We start from the raw sequence: 17,959 nt of genomic DNA on the forward strand, positions 1-17,959 counted from the left end.
AAAAATCACACTTTATTTGATAACAGCACTGAGCCCCACATACACAACTGCTATTTCAGTTCTAATAGTCGCGAGATATACTAAGAGTATCTTAAATTGGTTAAATAAAAATAAAAGAAGCTTGAAAAACAAAATTCCTAATTAAATGAAAACAGTTGACTTATCCAGCCTGATTGACCATGTTTGTTTAGTTTAAATAGATAATTTTACAGAGCATCAAAACAAGACTGAAACAAAAATCACCCCCCCTCTCATGTATGTAAGCATCTGTTTGGAACGTGTGAGTCTACGAGGTATTTTAAGCCCTGGAAATCTATTGTTAGAACTGGCCATCGTCAAGCCTTGTTGACGTAACTGCTCCCCTCTGCATCTTCTGGACGGTATCAACAGGACATCTGGATCACACGAGAATGAGCACAATTATTATCACTTTGGGGGGCAGCGAGACCTTGTGAAAAGGTGGAAACAGGGCAGCAAGTACAATTATACAACAATGACATACCCCAAAAAAGAGGAAGAGAGGAAGATTATTCATTTTTTGGCACCACAAAAATAAATTTGAAGTATTCCCTTTTCTCCATGTTCTCATACACACTAAGGCATCCTGTAAATTTAACTTGTTCTTTTTCCAGTAGTAGCATATGGGACATCAAAATAAATATCTCAGCCACAAAAAAACTAACAAAGGACAAGCCATTCTTTCCTAAAGACACACAGTCATTTTTCTCCTTTATACGGTAGGATCTGGCTTGAAGTGAGATGCTGGATCAAGATACGTTTCCAAGGACAGAGCAAAGATACCAGTTACCTCCAACCATGATGTTGATCTTGGCTGAGACGGAATTCATGATAACACATTCGTGTCTGTTTGCACAGGCATTTGGCTGTGCACGGTGAAGGGTTTGAGGAAAGCAACCTATGCAGATTTGCTTGCGTGCTGTCCTCCATAAAACCCAGCAGCATGTAGCCCGACTACCGTATCATGTACAGAATGCCGATTGCGAAGTGGATTTGGACGGGAAGGGAGTGACTGGAGCTTACCACAATGAGCAAGAAATACAAAAAATAATCAAAGTTTCAAAAAGCATCATGGGAAGCACTGAGAGTGGCTGCAGTGGAGCCCCCTCATTATGACTTCAGTCTTCTCCCTGATAGGAACAACAACAGCACGAACACACACGAGAAGTAGCCCACAGACCAGCCTGCAAAGCTCTGCGTAGGTCCAGCATACAGCAATCCCAGTCCCCTTAAGCCTTTCAGGTCCAGAGGCAGTTATAACATGTTTTAAGGTTGTGAGGAATGAGTAAAGGGTGCGGTTTCACACATGCCTTGCACTGAATATTTAGTATTAAGTGAAGAGAAATATTGGTGGCAGATACACAGAGGCAGAGAGAGAACAACTCTATAGAGAATGTTAGCGGGCGGAAAAAACCAAATGTATAATGTTAGACACACATACACGCGTCTGCTAAATGTCATTTGTACTAGTGAAGCAAAAGAAAACATTTAGTCACGTTTGACAGAAAACTCCAGATCATATTGGTCCCGCTCTGGAGCCTTGTCTCTCTCTCTCAGCACAGACAAAATCCAGCCCATGACAGGAGACTTTTTCCAGTTATTCGGTTAGTAATATCTTAAGAGTATAAAAACTGAATGTGTCCTTGCAGGAAGTAAGACATGGCTGCAACATGGTTTAACTCTTTATCCCATAAAGACATCTGATGACTGCTGCTGTACCCTTAGTTCTGAGACCTCAGTATATATCAATAAACACATGGTTTGGCAACCATTACAATTGTTTCTGGGGTTTTCCAAGGGTAGCTGTATAGGTAAAGACCTCCCTCACTAACCTCTGATGCACACAGAGTCATTTTGTTCTATAAGCAGGTCTGAAATGACACAAAAACTGATCAGATGAGAAAAGAGATTCAAGGGTTACTCCTAGTGAGCTTTCATGGGGTACGGAGTTAAGCACAGGGTGCATGAGATCTGGTTTTCATACCAAAAATTCAGTTACTTTCTGTTGTTGTTTGTTTTTAGCTGCTGTAAGACGTGCTTTTTCCCCATCTTGTCTGGTGGATGAGGTTCATTGCAGAGAGGTGATAACGAAGAGCTGTCCTTTTTTAATTCCCCGTTTTCTTAAATATTAGTTTCCCGAATTTTCCCTTGAGCAGCTTTCATTGCTTGAGATTACCACAGCTAGTAGAGTAGTAGAGTAGAGTATGTTCATTTTATTGTGTTAACAGGTTAACCAACTTGCCCTGAGGTGAGGTTAGCTCTAAGCTCGACTCCACTGCCAAGCATGCGACAAGTGCATGTCTGTAAAGTTCAGTTTCAACCTTCACTAGAGTTTGTGTACCGAAGCAGTTTTGGGATTTTCATCTGCTTTGATCCAATTTCCATGGCTATTTCTGCCAAAATACCTGCGCTCTCTCTCTCTCTCTCTCTCTCTCTCTCTCTCACATACACACAGGAAGACACACACACAGACACACGCACGCTCTCCTGGGAGGCCAGCTGCAATGAGACGAAGTGTCATATAGCCCTTCTGATCACAAGACAGTGACCTCAACACAGCACCATGTCCGAGCAGCTGATGCCCAGAAGAGGAGTCTGGACCCGTTACTACACACAGACACAGACAAGTTTCGGAGAACACAACAGTGTAACCACGAAGTGTTCAAGAAATGGCTCCTTTAGTATTTAGTGTAAAGCACCATTCATGACTCAGAGCTGGAGGAAGAGTACTTTCTATACCCAAATATTTTAGGATGTGCGTTTCAAAGTAACTGTTCCCAACTAATAACAACAGTAAATAAAAGTTGGTGCTCATGTAGATACAAAAAACTAAGCTTTTGATTTTATTTCATTTTAGTTATTTCACTGCGTCCACTGTTAAATGAACTTGTAACATGCAGCTCAGGAAAGGTTAAACATCATAATTCCGTTATAAGAAACTCAGTAATAAGCTAAGATGTAAAGTACATCCAAATCTTATCACTCTCCTTTATTGGCGGTTTCAGTTGTACAACAACGACTCTGCTACCGTATAGAGGACAGCAGGACTGAGATTATTGGGAGCTTGTTAGGAGCTTATACGGAAGTTAATGACACAGTGACTCTTAAATGTCTCCCTGCATAAACACAGTGGACACCAACACAGACACAAGAAGGACTGAAGTAAACACTGCTGCAACAACAATTTAAAGACCACAGCGCATTTCTTGTACTCCATCTTTGCTGTGAAACATGCCTGCCCTCATGCACACGTGTTTGTGGTTGCTGTTGTGTGGCGGGGAAATCTCATTGTCATTGGTTAGCAGTTACAGTAAAAATGCCTTCATTTTCAGCAATGCACTATTTATGGAAAAACATTACACTGTCTTATCTTGTGTATTACTGTACATCTACTATGGGCCACGATCTCTGTCATGCTGCTCATTTCTAAGAAACTGTGTACACAGAAAACCATAAATCAGCTTTTTCCAAGTTACGGAAAACACCCTCACTGTGATTCTTGAAAATACCATCAAGTCAACATTTTTGCCCAAGACACTGAAGATAACTGCATTTAGGCTGGATTCATGCCCTGATCACACTAGATAGTGTGCATCACAGATGGGCATTATCTGTAAGCTGCCAAAAACGATCAATATGGCATTTTAAACCCACTTTACACTGGGACTGGACAGCTGTGTTGAGGTGAGAGGAACTGGGCATCACTTCGCAACATTTTCCAAGTGTGCAACCCATCAGAACAACTCTGAAGAGACTAAAATTGTCTGAAGTTATCCTGGATTTTAAATAACACTGGATTCCTGCAGCCAATTTTTTATCCCGGCATTAACTGACATGAGCGACCATAAACACAATCAATGTATCTATATTGAATTGAAACAAACAGTGCAATCGACAGAAACCCTAACCTCGCATGCCTTTGGTCAACAAGGTCTATCTTTGAGGAAGTAAAAGTCGTAAAAGGTTTCCGCGGGTGAAACTGTGGAAGCTTTTATTAACCTTCTATTAATGGTTGCCTGTAAATGCCTTTGTCTGCGGATCTCAGGCGGTCTCTCGCCCTTGTCAGTTTTCGGCTTGGTGCGGCTGAGGTGTAGGTGGCATTTGGCTTCGGTTCTCCATTGTTCTCTCTGGTGCTAATGTGCTAGTCTCAAGACTGCTTGACTTCCACACCGACGTCTGCTCAGCCAAGAAGTGTATTCTGCTACAGTAAATTGAAACAGTCTTGCTGACCACGCAAAGCACTTTAGACTACACGCCACATTTAACCATACATTCATACTGTTCTTATTCTCCACACTTCAAGCACTTTATCAACAAGACAACCACAAACTATTCAGAATCGCCAATTAAGCTAACACGAATGTGTCTGGACAGCGCTGAGGGGTTTACAAGCAAGCCAGTCAGAGCATCTCTACTGGAAAAACTGTTTGATGACACCATTTTTAAATTGCCCTCAAGCATGTTTTCGGCATCATCTTCTGTTAAAAAAAAACAAAACAGAGAGTGCAGGGAAATACCTGACAACATATCTATAGAGAACCTACAGATAACATGAATGATGAGCTATGCTCTGTGATGCCTGTTCGCGTAGCTTTCAGGATCCTTTAGGACTTGAACTTGAAAACATCCACACAACATGGTATGGTGTTAAACTGTATGAGGTTAACCTTCATCGACAGCAGACACAGATTACGACACCCACAGAGGGAATAATGCTCAGGCTTAACCCACATCAGCATGTAAAGGCGTTTTAACTCACATGCACACAAAAACCCCAGCTCAACTGATAACCTGCCATCCAATGTTTGCTGTTAAATCTCATATTTTCAAATATAAACACTATAAAACTGAGTCTGAGTCTTGCATGCTTATGTCACAAAGACATCACGCACCATGAGGCCACGTCAGGTCAGCACAAATGGCGTTGCTCTGGCTGTGCTAGGCATGAGCACGCACAGTGATGTTACAGGCACAATGAGTCAGCAGCACAATGCCTTTCAGAGGTGTTTTACTGGTGTGTTGTGCACTTGTATGAGTAAATGTGTCGAAATGACTCAGCTGAGTGTGTTGAGCTGAAAGTACAAGAAAGGGGACATGCTACAGCGCAGAGAAAAAAACTGGACATCACATTCATCTGCCAATTTGGCAGCTTTTTCCCCTTCTTAAATAGCAAAGCAGGCATTTTATGGTGACTAAACTCTGTGGGATAGAAATACCTCATCGTGAGTAGCATTCACCACTGAGCTTTGATGAACACAGACATCACAAGAACCACTCCTCCGAAGCTTAATAACTATTTTATTCGATTTTTATTAATGACATTTTTATATCAGAAGTAGAAATTGGAATTAATGCATACTTTACAAGGAGACGCCACCTGAAACAGCATCAGTCTGCATTAGGCCTGTTCGAATGAACGATCAGCTTGGGGATTGGCAATGTTCAGAGTAAGTGGCCACTATCAGCTTCTTTTTTTTAATGTCTTAAAAAATATTATTATTAAATTAATATCCAATTTAATTTGACCCGTCATAGTTTTGCATCAGCATTCTATGACTATAACTGCTACTTGCAACACCTACACAGTAGACTTGAATAGTCCAGAGCAGCAAGTCTTTTGTGGCATGCTCAGCTAAACGCAGTTTTCAATGTGCCTGATTACCATAGACAGCACAAAAGATGGAGGTAACGACCATGCCATCCCCGGTGGCTTTGGACTCCACATTTTGAAGGCTCAACAACAATCTTTCTTTAGCATTAAAAGTGGAGACAACACGTCCTTCATCAGGATGCTACAAACATACAGACACATCTATATAACATTCAAATCAAATTTAACCAGCAACATACTTACTAAGACTGCAGTCAAAAACTGAACAGGTGCCATGCAAAGACACATATGCTGGCCAAGGCACAGAAAACTGCTAATTACTGGAAGAAATGTAACACCAATTACATGCAAGTAATTGTACTGTCCTGTTAAATTATGCTATTAACTTTTCACAAGGGTGGGATTAATAATGTTTGCTGCATAGCTCCCAAAACTAACGTGGGTGTTTTTTTACGACCTAAACCCACTAGCTGCTACCTTAATGATAACTTAACAGACAGTTAGTGTGGGTGATTGATAGTGAAAAGCTAACTTTAGCATGTGTACACCATTGTGCATGTTGAACATACTGTGAACTTCCCATGTATTTACTGCAAATATAGTAACCAGTTATCCATCCTTTATTTAACATCATTGCTCTCTGCAGCACTGCACATATAAATACGCTAAACATGTTACTGTCTTTACTGTCTGTTTATATTGAGAACAAGAAAACAAAACAGAGCCCAATTTCCTGTATTTGGACACATACTTGGCCAGTAAAGCAGATTCTGATAGCTGTTAAATGCTTCGATGCTGGTGAAATGAGAGCCTTATTGACATCTCATATATTCTATAAAAGTGTTGTGAACTTCACTTAGTTCAGCTGCTAGTGAGGAGTGGGTCTGTGTGTAATGCTACTGTGTGAACTTGTGTCTCAAGTGGAAGAGGCAAAGATGGCACTGATGGCATCAAAACCACTGCAAATGAGCATCTAATCCAATAGTAATTTTTGGTGTTGAATAGTAACTGTGTATATGCTTTTTAATGATGTAAACTTGGGCATTATAAGACTGGAGTCTACAGTGACAGACCTTTGGAGCTGACTTCAAGCAACACCTGGGGAACTCAAGTTTTTGGCATTTTTGCATCGGCTTTATTTTTCAGCTCTAGAAGCTGCCTCCTGGCATTTACTTAGACCATCTATGCAAAGACACAAACCTATGCAAATCTGTGACCATCAAAGCAAAAAAGGGAGTAAAGGAGTAATCACTGGGCGATCGTGGCTCAAGAGTTGGGAGGTCGCCTTGTAATCAGAAGGTTGCCGGTTCGAGCCCCGGCTCTGACAGGCTCGGTCGTTGTGTCCTTGGGCAAGACACTTCACCCGTTGCCTACTTGTGGTGGTTAGAGGGCCCATTGGCGCCAGTGTCCGGCAGCTTCGCCTCGGTCAGTGCGCCCCAGGTGGCTACAATGTAGCTTGCCATCACCAGTGTGTGAATGTGTGTGTGAATGGGTGGATGACTGGATGTGTAAAGTGCTTTGGGGTCCTTAGGGACTAATAAAGCGCTATACAAATACAGGCCATTTACCATTTACTTCCTGCTAAGTTCTGAAAGTATGTTACTGAGTCGTTCACCCATTTCCAAAGTGCAACCAGTAACTGGAAGTTAGTAGTTCTCCCTTTGCTCCAAAAACACTCCATAAACTGTATTCACACATGTAACATGAAGCAAAATTTCTCCTTGGGTTTGTCTGCACACAACCATTAGACTTGTCCTTGGAGAAACAACACACATTTCTCCTGATAATGCCTGATGTTGAGCTGATGGTTCCACTGATATAGAAACCAGTACAACTAAATGCAGTAGCCTTTCTTCTACTAGGACCAGTGCCAACTACAAGCCCTGTGTGTGAGAGCTTTATCCATCATACAGGTAAGAGGCTACAGAACAGGGACTTTGCATGCACTCTGAGGCAGAGCCGTAGCTGATTTTATAATTCGACAGGAACACAATGTGATCGTATTGACGAAGCCTCGAGTGCCCTCAAACGTGCGCCGCACAGTCACACACATTCTGGTGCGTGTTCTTCCTCTTTTGAAGCTGCAGATTCACTGAGACACGGGAGAAGACAACTACAGGGCAGGAAAATAAGTCAGGCAGAAACGTAGCCTTTGTCGTATTACTCACCCAAATGAAATCACATTCGGGCATGTGTATGTGTGTCTGTGAGAAAGCGAGAAGGATTGCTGTATCTTTGAGAGCTGTGTGTGAGTGTACTGAGGGAGTGAGTGAAATTGTTACACAGTACATTAGGCCTGTTACCTAACGCTTGCCATCCTGTCGGCCCCCTTCCTCTTGCTTGTTTCTTACCAAGAGCACAGGGGAGGAAAAGGGGGACAACACAGGAAAAAGGACAGAAGGACATGGGGAAAGGCCTGCTTCCCTAAGAAACACACAGGTCAGGGTGTGCCACACAGCACCGTGTACCTATCATGACACTTTGCAGTTATTTCAATGACAAAGAAACCAAGGACCCAGTCCGTCTGATAATAGAAGCGCACTTTGTTCATGGCAGACAAAGACCATAGCCAATGGTAAATCACTCGCATTCAAAATTGGTGGTTGGGGTCTGGAACCACCATCATCACGACTGAAACCATGGAAACCAGTTAAGACTTCAATGAAGCGACCTTTCTCCAACTAGGAGCCTTGGCAACACACTAGGGCTGCTCGATTATGGCAAAAATGATAATCACGATTATTTTCACTGAAATTGAGATCACGATTATTTGACGATATTTATTTAACCCTTTAAGACCTACTATAGAACCAAGTCCACCAGAGCTTATATTATTTTTATTTATTTATTTTTTTTACATGCTGTAGTGCCATTTGTGGGAGCATTTCAAGTTGCTATACATCAATACAACTGTTATAGCCCATATTTTAATAATATGTATGCATTAAGTGCATAGTAATTACATAAATTGCAAAAAAGTGCAATAAACTACAAAAAAAATTGAAAATCGCTTTTGTTTTGTTTACATATATTTCTACTTGGAGAAGTTTAAGAGGTTTATCCCTCAAAACTTTAAATACAATAAAGTTGCAAAAAATAGTTTCCCACCACAGGAAATTTATTTTGAGTGTCTTCATAGTTTTATTTTGGAGATACAGCAATTTTTATATACTGCAGGAAAAACAAAAAACAATCCTATGATGCAAATTTGCAAAGAAAACAGCATGTGCATCATTTCACTGTGGGAAGTGTTACGAACAGCTGATAGGAACGGCAAAGCGTGTTTCTGGAATATTATGTTTTTGTTCCTGCAAGCGCTTTTTATGCAATTTTTGCAAAGCTATATGTGGAACGAAACCGTGACCGAGGACAAGCTGATGGCATCAGATGTAAGTACAACTCCTCCGGTTTCATATGCAAAACAAATTATTGCGCTAGCTTACACGGTTCAGGTTCTACAGGGATTTAAAAATAGTTACGCAAAACGGAGCGTGCTGCTCTGACCGGATTTAAAGGGTTAACAATGACTTTAGAAAATAATATAAAATAGTGTGCAACACCACTGAAGTTTTTTTTTTTTAAACTCTTTTCAACCAACGGCAGTCACTCTCCTCTCCAAATAACTATAGCTTTCCGAGCTTCCCTCGGGTCCTCTTAATCAGCGGTCTCCACCCTTTTTTGCGCCACGGACCGGTTTATGCCCGACAATATTTTCACGGACCGGCCTTTAAGGTGTCGCGGATAAATGAGGGAGGGGCTAATAATCGGCTCAGTCATTTTTAATGATCGTTGAAAGCCCAGATCGTAATCGTGATTAAAATTCGATTAATTGAGCAGCCCTACAACACACAGTCGCCGCTGACAACAAGCAGCACTTTGGATGATGACGGCACAGAGTTGTGATTTTTAACTGCCGGCTTCCTGTGCCTACAACTCAACCCGCTGCAGAAAAAGCCCAACTCGACTTTATTTTTAACCAGATCAAACAAGACCACTGATCACACCTCCTTCATCATGATGCTACATACACGCATATAACATTCAAATCAAATTTAACCAGCAACCTGCCTGTTAAAGCATCACACAGACTAAGACTGGAGGTTTTTGTTGTGATCGGTGATTTGCAATAACCATGTTTACAATTCAAATAAATAAAGGTTTGTCATGCAGATAAAACGGACACTATTTGGTGCTGCATTCTGCACTCCGAGTTCATCATATGTCCTTGGGTCGCACATCAATAAATTATTAGCGATGACCTCTTACCTAGAAACCAGCAAGGACCAAAGACACTGTAGTAGCAAAGATGAAACGTTTCACTGATTCTAATTAATTAAATGTGCATAAACAGTCAATTCCATAAAACATCTGACGGGCACTGTTAAAAGGATATGCAAAAAGGATGTGCAAATTTGCCACCTGTTAAAGCGGTCTGCACTGTAAACACAAGGTGACCACCTCAAAGCCTGCACCCTTATGTCCTAAGCTAACAGGAAAATTGTCCATCTCTATGATATACAAGCAACATATGCATTTGTTTTTCATCGTGTCTATATAAATCCTAAATCACTCTTTGGAATCTTTTTTATAAAATGTATTCAAGATTTTAATGACATGACATTTTGTTTACAAATATCTACAAATTAAACATATTTGTTTTAGTTTGTCAGTTTGACATAGAAAGTAGGGCGGGGCCATATCATACCGTTCACGGTAATACCGGTATAATGTTGGGCAACGATAGGAAAATGAAATATTGCGATAGAATATGGGTAAAACGCGCATGCGCAGTGCCTTTGTTTTCATACGCACATGGCAGAAAAAGGGTGCCGGCGACAGAGAATGAGAAAGGCGAAAGCAGATCGTTGAATGAAACCGATGAACCAGAATTGGTTTGTAAAAATGCTGCAACTTCAGTGATGTGGAACTGGTTTAGCTTTCGTCCGTCAGATACACAACAAAGCACTATTTTGGTGGCACATGCTAGCGGGCCGTCGTTATTACTGTGTTTTTTGGAAAATACAGCACACTTAAAATCAATCATTCGATTTTTCTGAAAATCGACAGTGCCCCTTATAATCCCGTGTGCCCTATGTATGAATTCTGGTTGTGTTTACTGACCTCGAAACGATTGTATGTCGTACACGACGCTCGAAAAACAGTCAAATGTTTTAGTACAACTTTGCTAAGCTACAAATCCCGTAGGCAGGAGCCTCGCGGAGTGATACGTACTGTGCTTCAGCATAGTATTACGGTATTGTGTGTGTATAACCTCTTTTTAAGTTTTGTGAATATTATACATGGTTATGCTGAGGATATGTTGGCCAATTTCCACTGGAAATGCCTTTTGGTTAAACTGTCAGCAAGGAATTTGCATTTACAATGTTAACTTTTTATATAACTTTAATGCACATAAAAAACAGCTGCTTGTTTAAGTGAAAATACGTTGATTTTTTTTTTTTTTTTTTTTGCACTAATAAAGTTGTGGAGTTGTAAAGTATCTTGTCTCGTGTCAATTATATCGTCAGTTATATCGTTATCGCAAATTTTCAAATGTATATCGTGATAAATATTTTTGGTCATATCGCCCTGCTCTAATAGAAAGCAATTTAAAGTTGTGATCTTACTACTTTCTTAGATCACACTTTAAAACGAGTGTGCGTGTCTATGTATTCTTTACATTTCAGCAAGTGCTCTTTCAAAACACTTTGCGTTTCAGTGAGTGTGTATTGCTAACATGGGAAGGAAAGCTGGTGGTAATTTTGGAGGAATCTGAATAAGTGATTCTTCAGAAATATAAATAATTGAACAAATGACATTAAGGTGACTCCTTTAGGTGTGGAGCGACTGATAATGACAACAGTGCATCACAAAGATGGCCGTGCAGAGATAGGGATGGATTCTATTGGAGAACAAAAGCTTAAAAACATCAGTCACCGTCACCTAAATCACCTACAGTGTGGGGTTGTTAAAACAGAATCAACACTGCAGTACTTTGTAAGCTCTGCAACTGGAAATGTCTTTTCAAATCAGCTCAACCTGCAGTGCTCCGGCTGTTTCCTGTACTGTGTTTACTGTAACACGGAATTATCTCATATCATTTGATATGCCAGTTGTAAACTCTTGATGTGGACCCAATATCAAAGTTAGACCCCCTTCTGGTTTGGATCTTCATTCTTTCATTTGAGAATAAACGCGTATTAACTGCTTATTAAATGTTGTTTTAGTATCAGAATAAACAAGATCAGAAAGTCTAACCTAAAACTCTCTTTGACTTGCTAGTAGGGCTGGGCCATATTATACCGTTCACGGTAATACCGGTATAATGTTAGGCAACGATAGGAAAATGAAATATCGCGATAGAATATGAGTAAAACGCGCATGCGCAGTGCCTATGTTTTCATACGCACATGGCCGATTGTTGAGTGAAACAGATGAACCAGAATTGGTTTGTAAAAATGGTGCAACTTCAGTGATGTGGAACTGGTTTGGTGTTTGTCCGTCAGATACACGACAAAGCACATTTTTTTGCAGAACATGCAAGCGGTCGTCGTTATTGTCGTATTTGTCGGACTAAGATGCTCTTAAATCTGGGAGTAATCTGGGTCCTAAACTCCGTATCCTTCAGGTCAAACGAACACTGCAGCATCACTGAGAGTTAAAAACTGTCTAAATTCTTTCATCTTTAATAAAACGATCAGCATTGCTGCTTTACCAGGTGTAACTATGAAGTTTAACTTCCAGGCATCCATGAAAACAAAAGTTATTACATTTAACGGAGTTAGAAGTTAGCAGGAAGCTAGCGGAAGTTAGCTCGCTAGTTTCGCTAGTTTCCTAAGCATGATATAGCATGTTCTGACTGAGAGATTTCTGAAAAAATTCAAACGTACAGCTCTGTTATCACTTCCAACATAAATGAAGACAGGAAACTAAACAGCAGTGACGTTTGTAGGTAGAGCTGGGCGATATGAGATTTTTTCATATCACGATATGTTTTTTTCATTTCAGGCGATAACGATATCTATCACGATATAAGCCAAATAACTATATTTGTAAGATTTAAATGTGCCGTTGCTCACAAGTAAAATGTGAAATAATCAGCAGCTTGTTTTTAAATATTTATTTCCCATAATAAGTTCAACAGGGTAGATGTACTTAAGGAACATGAGACTTTTTCAGATAAATAAAGGCAAATATTGCAAACTACACAAAAGGCAGCCGCTAAAGCGTTTAAGTTTCAAAATAGAACAAATGAAACAGACTAAATTGTCAATTCCACTTAGAAATAAAGTATTAATTCTAAAAATAAATCTTAGTTTGTTTTACAGAAGAACAGACAAAACTGACTAACTTTTGTCAGTATCAAATAAACTGAGAACTAAAAGGAAATTCTCAATCTCTCCTTGTTGTATAGCTGAGCTTTTCAAACAGTTTTAACAGTTACTTTAGTCTGACAAAAGCCGAATGACGAATTAGCGCTTCCAGTCAGAGACTGAGGCTACGTCCACACGTACACGGGTATTTTTGAAAACTGAGATTTTCCGTTTTCGTTTTAAAAAATAATCCCGTCCACACGTAAAGGCAGAAATGAAGGAAAACGCTGCTATGAACATGCCAAAGCAGCAGGTGGCGCTAGATTCCTAACCGTGCAGAAATGTTGGCCAATCAGAAGTCTAGAAGCCTCGGTGGGAAAAAGTAAACAAAGCTGGGGCATAGAAGCAGAACCGAGTCGTATGTGTGGAGGGACAGTAACTGTGTGTATATGTAAGCATTTAAACACTGCAGAGAGTAGAATTAACAGTATTGTAGAAATTCATTTCACCGAAACAATAACGTGGCGCACAGTGTGACGCATGCACCAGTTTATTGTATTTCCAGACTTGCTTTCGGCACAATTTACAGTGCACGCTACTCTGTTTTTTGTCAGACTTGAAATAGCCGAAATACCTTCAAACTACGGAACTTCTATGGCTCTTCCGTTCGACAATCTCTCCGGCATTGGAACCATCATCTGTTTTCTCTTCGGTCACGCTCGGTTGATTTTTCTAGTCGGCACACTCATTTCCTCCATTACGTGCTGGCTCCATTACCCGCTGGCTGCTTCCCAAACAAACACACGTGCGGCTTGGCACTTGTGCTGTACGTAACAAGTCACGCGACGTGACGCTGCGGCTGTGATTGGTTCGGCTCTGCGCTACTTAATTTGGATTGGCTGACCTTTTTTTTTTTTTTTTTTTAAGAGGACAAGAGCGGCGAGGTCTATCGCGATAGCTTAATTTCTCTATCGAGTAAAAGTTATATCGCGATACATATCGTTATCGTTCTATCGCCCAGCTCTATTTGTAGGGTTACTGAAGTTAGGCTAGCTGGTATATAATGATGTGCTACGTGATCGCTAGCGACACAGCTATGTTAGCATAACATAAACAGTGAAGCTGGAGGATGAACACTAACACTTTTCCACTTATAAAAGTTAACGTTAAGGTTCCGGATAGTTAGAGACAAATGCAATCGCATGGCAGGATGCTGTAAACGGACCAAACTTCAGTCAGGAGAACAACTGAGATAATCCATCCACAATACAAGGTTAGTCATTAATGTACTGCAACAACATGGGAATAGAGCAGCTGCCAGAGAATTCAACACTAATGAATCAATGGTACAGAAATGGAGGAAGCAAGAAGAATGAGTTTAATAAAGTTTGATTTATCTGACTGCTTTATTTCGCTTAATGTGCCTTATAATCCCGTGCACCTTATGGTCCAAAAAATACGTACTGCACACTGCAGTTTAATGTTGCAAAGCACCTCTTTTTAACTTCAGTGGATATTATACATGGTTATGCTGAGGATATGTCAGCCCATTTCTACTGGAAATGCCTTTTGGTTAAACTTTCAGCAAGGAATTTGCATTTGCACTGTTACATTTTTATAAAGCTTTAATGTACATAAAAACCAGCTTCTTGTTTAAGTGAAAATAAATGGAAGGTTGTCTTTTTGCGCTAGTAATGTTGTGGAGTTGTATTTTGTCTCATATCAATTATATCATCAGTTATATCGTTATCGCAAATTTTCAAATATATATCGAGATAAATATTTTTGGCCATATCGCCCTGCTCTACTTGCTAGCTCCTGTGTCTTATCAAACCTAAGTGAGAACACATCGGTAGCTACCAGGTGTATCGGCAGCAAGCCTGTGGGTGTCCCCGGTCCTGTCCTATGTATGCTCCAATCAGGCACCAACCTCACCTAAACCAAACAGCGCTGTAGCAAGAGCACATCTAGTGTGGACTAAATCTACTATGTGCTACATATGAGACAGTATAAAGTCCGAAAACACTAAAACTTAATTCGCCTGACACTCTCCGAAATGTCCGTGGGAAAACAGTGACCAAGATTAAATGAACAGATGTAGCATTTCAAATAAAATTTCTCATATTTATTTGAGGTAAAAGCTTTCAAATAATTGATGAATTAGCTTTTACATTATTCGATTATCGAGTCATGCGTTGCTTGAGAAAAGTTTGAGGAGCAATGTTCAAGGCCAAGCAATCAAACAAGTACAGTGTTAATTATATTTTATAAAATGACTGACCAAAGAATTGTTTTAATTAGTTACATCTTAATACACGTTAATTAGGCATTAGTTAATGCCTATTATACCTAACTACATGAGTATATCCTGCTTGCTAGTTTAAATGTTTACATATTCATTATTATTATTTCTATTAGATGAAGGCACATTGGATATTTTTGTAAATAAGGGCAAATCAAATGGCTCTTATTGTTGCTATAGTTGAAAAGAATTTAAAAATAAAAAGCAAAACTCAATGATGGGTCACAGTTTACTTAGTCCCCAAAATTCACAGAACTATGAGTAACAGATTTAGTCTACAATGGGTAGTTTACAGTGTCACAGTATCAGAGAGGACTAATAGGTTTTATTAATGAGCCACGGCTAGCAAGGATGTTTGTGGATACCCTGAGCAGTAAAGCCAACATTTATCCACAATGCTAGCAGCAACATGTGACACAAACTGCGTGAGTGTAACAACTCTCTTGTTTTGACTTCCACCTCACAAACTGATCTTGTCTGGGTGAAATGAACTTTCACTATTACGACATCAAGGTGCACCACACCAATTGTTTGCTTCTCAAGGTCTGTGCTGTGTGACTGCCTCCGTTTTACTAAGCATGTAAGCCAAAAGCCCCAGATTTCCACAAATGTGCACGGCAAAAACCCAAGTTGAAGTGCTATTGGGAAATTAAACTCTGAACTAATTGCCCATCGAATTGCTCAGATTTTATAAAACATCAGAGGGGGAAATGAGGCTTCGAAAAGGGACCATCCCTTTCTGTGCTTGTGAGCCACAGAGTATAAATATCCAGGTCCTCTTCTGTGTGACTGCACTGCAGGATATCACGCAGCTCCATCTGAGAACGGGGGGAGTTGTTAGGCTGTTTATGACTAGTCAGCATTTCTCTTCAGATCGTTATAGAACCTGGGCCATGAAACAAAGCTACCCGTGCGCATTTCATCTGATGGCTGATTACCATATCCATATTCATGATAACTACGGGCACGTTAAAGCACGCTGCTACTCTTCTGATATCCGTAAGCCAAGTGGGGACGCTGAAACCCCTGCGATTGTTGGTGGAAATTATGAGGTTACTGCGACCAACCATCAACAGACAGAAAACAGGGCTTATTTCATTCTCTCAGTGATTGTCATCTCTCAGGCTCAGACAGACACACATCAATACAAGTGAAAACAATAGACATTGTATTGTTATTGGAGGAAACTAACAACATCTCCCATAAATTCTGGCCTCTACATATCATAGTCAAACACACACACAGGTAGTCTTTCGAGCAACATCCCCAGGATTAAAAACATCTCCACGGCTCACCGACCCTTGTGTATTTTGTCATGAAACTAAATGGAGGGTTCAGTCTCTATGTGACGCAAAGCATCCAAATGCCCCGTGTCTACTCGTCTGTGTGTATGTCAACAAAAACACCAAGGTAAAGCTACACACTTGGCAGCTTTGACATACCTCTATTTATATCATCTCAATAAAAGGCTCTTCATCATATATTGCAGGCACCGCTTTCAGTAATCGAAGCCCTGAGTGTTCACCTGCACATCGATCACTACTGATCCCAATACTCCCGATAACCTAAGGAAGGATTTTTAACGCTGCTATACTAATCTGCTGCAAATCACAGTTAGTATTAGAAGAGACCTCAATGACGCATCTGTTGTCAAATATGCCAGCAAAGGCCTTCTGATTTGTTTGGCACTTTTTAAGGTTACATTACCAACACAGCTGATAACCCAGTGGCAACAGACTGCTCAAAGACAAATAAAGCCTTACAAAAACTCAGGCACCGCACGCGATAGGTCAGCAAAACTTCAAAACAATACTCAGAATTTGTGAGTGCTGCCTTTTCTTTGTAATGCCCCCAAACGTGTCGCAAACAATAAGATTTTTTTAAAGCACTGAGTTGCGGCCAACTTCAGTGTAAGGCTGAAAGGCATCTACTCATGAAGGATGATTTTGTGTTTCATTAATTTTCTGACAGTAGCATCTGCCATTAACTATGCCAATCGTTCAGTATATTTCAAACTGTCGCACACACCATGCAAACGCGTTTATGTTCCACTTAAAACTGTATAGTGACCATTCTGAAAACACTTTCATTTTTTTTGGCCAATGTCAATATTTTCCTGTCCACGAGGACTCAACGCGCTGTCATCTAGCTATTAAACCTGATATCTAGTACTACAAAATCTGATATGTACAGCTGAAAATGTTCCAACAAACTGGTTAAGGTGTACGAACGTATCTTTACGCGAAACGGTACATGTTAAGTAGCTTGTTCACCCAATTCTTTAAACAGTTAAGTTTATTTTAAAGCCCACAGTCTTTAGCTTTCCTATAATATAGTGTGACAAAGTTTCGATGGTACTTTATTGGGGAATTCCTAAGAGGGATATTAAATCTTGGGCCAAACACAAACCTATCAAGTTTGGAAGTTCACGGTTAACTTAACAAAAACAATTGCCCAAACTTTTCTTTCATCCTTGACGGACTGGCATCTTTCTCAGAGGTATCTAAGTTGTACTAACCGGGTAATTAGCCATCAAGCTAAGCTAGCTACTAGAAAATCGACTCATCTTTTTTATCTTCGTCGATACCCTTCTCTCTGTCCTTTGCGCTTTGCTACACATTAACCTCGGGCCTTTTAAGCTTTCAGAAAAAGCACTACAAGTGGATAGATGCGAGCTATTATTTACGTTGTGATAAATAAATCTGGATCCAGTAG

General features: G+C 40.2%; 1 protein-coding gene across 3 annotated transcripts in view; it reads right to left on the bottom strand.

Moving 5' to 3' along the window:
• The window catches only part of sik3 (SIK family kinase 3), a 40,688-nt gene that overhangs the window by 22,177 nt on the left and 552 nt on the right, over positions 1 to 17,959 (bottom strand). The window lies entirely within an intron of this gene.

This window comes from Aulonocara stuartgranti (assembly GCF_965226115.1).
Source record: "Aulonocara stuartgranti genome assembly, chromosome: 14".
NCBI classification, from domain to species: Eukaryota; Metazoa; Chordata; class Actinopteri; order Cichliformes; family Cichlidae; genus Aulonocara; species Aulonocara stuartgranti.